The following is a 2541-nucleotide window of genomic DNA, read 5'->3' on the forward strand; positions in this document are numbered from 1 at the left end:
TATCTATAACCTTTTATCTTTCTCATTGCGCTATTATGGTGAAAAATTATAGTCATAGTGTATCTATTGATTGTAGGATATATTTTGTTGAAGTCAGAAAGCATGGTGCGGGTAAAAGAGTGGTCATATGTGGAGGAAAAAGAGAGACGCAAAACAGTTCCGTTTTTGGAATGCAAACATTGTGGGCATAAGTGGCGCAGCAATGCAACTCGCATCAAAGAACATTTATTCAGAACTAGTCCCAATGTGAAAGAATGTGGAGCACCACCTAACAACATATGGATCCATTTTGCAAGGTATGTAAAGAGATGAAAATAGGTAGGATTTCTTCCTAAGAGACAGAAGGGTATGACAGGTGCATCATCTATCAACATAGAAGAAGTGAGTGTAGATCAAGAATACATGTGAGCTAACCAAGGACCTTCAATGGGAACAACTCGAACACCTCAAAGTCCTTACACTTTTCCAAATGGTGCCATGGGAGGGATAGATGCAAGTCTCGGGACATCCAAGAGAGCCAATACGCATGGGACTCTATAGGAAGCATTCATTCAAATAGGACATGCTCGAATTGCATCTGAAGTGGAGATAGGCCTTCATGGCTTGTGGAATCCCATTTAATGTCATAAGAAATCCTATTTTCAAAGATGCCCTAATGTCAACTGCAAAAAAAGGATTCATCTATCCTGATTATAATAAAGTGCGAACAGAGTATGTGGAAAAAGTCAAGAGCATTACAAAAGCGATTCTCAGGCAAACAATGCTCAGCTTTGTTCCAGCATTTGGCTGTACCATAGCAATCGACAGATGGACCAACTGTAAGAAAAAACCATTGATTAATTTCATGGTAATTTGTCCCAAAGGTGCAATGTTTTTGGAGGCCATTGATACCTCACTGAAAGAAAAGACATCTCTCTACTTGACAAAGGTATATGAGTGAGCTATTTCTTGACTGGGTGGACCAAAGAATGTGACAGTTATTGTTACAGACTCAATGCTTCAAACTACAAAGGAGCGGGTTTAGCCATTATGCAAAAGTACTCAAAAATCACATGGATTGGATGTGTAGCTCACACCCTAAATTTACTCCTAAAGGATATAGACAGATTATCATTCATAAAACAAGTTCTTATTGACGCCAATCACATAGTCAAGTTTATACGGGAACATCAGTTTACATATGCTTTATTTCGCTCCAAGTCTCCGAAAAATGCACTTCAAATTTTTTGTGCCACACGGTTCGCTACATCATACTATGGTTTGAATACTCTCATTGAAGTGCGAGCGGCTCTTATAGAAATTGTTGTAGATCGCCGTTGGGAGGCTTGTTGTCTCAGCAAGTATCCAAGCCATCGCAAAGCAGCTCAAAAATGTGTGTCCTTGGTGCAATCTCCTCTCTTTTGGCGGAACGTTGACAAACTTGTTGGGGTTAGTAAGCCCTATGTGGAACTACTAAGGGTTGTTGACACAGATAAGTTTGTCATTGGTAAGGTTTATTGGATCATGTCTGAGGTGTTGCATCAAACCAAAGAATACAACCACTACAATGCAAGAGAGAGATCACAGATCGTGCATCTTCTGGAAAAACGATGGGCTCAAATGCACACCCCATTGCATGGTGCTGCATTTGTCTAGGATTCAAAGCTTGAGATGAATGGACAAGCCTCCAACAAATAAATAATGAGAGACTTTAGAAATGTCTGCTCGCAGTTGTTGCCAGGCGACGATGGCATGGATGCATTCCAGCAGAGGGTGGATTATGTCAATAGGGAAGGAACTTTTGGAGATCCTTGGGTTCTTAATAGCATAAACAAGATTTTAGGCCCAGTATGGTGGAAAGAATATGGAGGAGACGTAATTGATCTACAACACATCGCGACCATGGTGATTTCGATCGCGGCATCTAGTGGTAGCGGTGAGCGCAATTGGTCTTCTTATGAATTTGTGCACTCAAAGCGTAGAAATTGCTTAAGTTTTGCTTGTGCCGCAAAACTTGTGTACGTCTTTTGTAACATTATCTCCTTTATGCACCCACAAAGATAGCCACACGTGCAATTGAAGTACACTTTGGAGTGCTTCAAACTCATGAACTTGTGGCAGGACAGAGATGTAGGGACGATGAGATGGAGTGGGAAGTGGCTAAAGAATGTTCAGACAATGAAGAGATTGATGACCTGGTGCTTGTGATAGATGGAAAAATGTAAACAGATTTTCATGATTATGTATCTCACTTTTTCTCACTGTAGCTCCCTATTGAGCTATATATCTCACTTTTTTTATTTAGTAGGAACAAAGTCAAGTATTGAAGAGAGTTCACATAGACATAAGATTGAGGACATTGCTTGGAAATCAAATAAAAAGACATTGCTTGACTCTCAACAAAGTCATCAATTAGAAACTCCAAAACAAATTCATTGACATAAACATAGAGAGAATACAATGTGTCTAAAAAAAGAACGGGATAAATTGCCATTAAAATTTTCAACTACAGTCTACAATGTCTTTAAGAAGTTGTGATATCCACCACTTCTTCAAGATCTT

At 39.5% G+C, this 2541-nt stretch overlaps 1 pseudogene; it reads left to right on the top strand.

Moving 5' to 3' along the window:
- The first annotated feature begins 598 nt into the window (after positions 1 to 598).
- LOC147430089 (uncharacterized) lies at positions 599 to 2204 on the top strand (annotated as a pseudogene).
- The last annotated feature ends 337 nt before the right edge of the window (positions 2205 to 2541 follow it).

This window comes from Adiantum capillus-veneris, chromosome 22, assembly GCF_014529385.1.
Source record: "Adiantum capillus-veneris isolate H3 chromosome 22, ASM1452938v2, whole genome shotgun sequence".
Lineage (NCBI taxonomy): Eukaryota > Viridiplantae > Streptophyta > Polypodiopsida > Polypodiales > Pteridaceae > Adiantum > Adiantum capillus-veneris.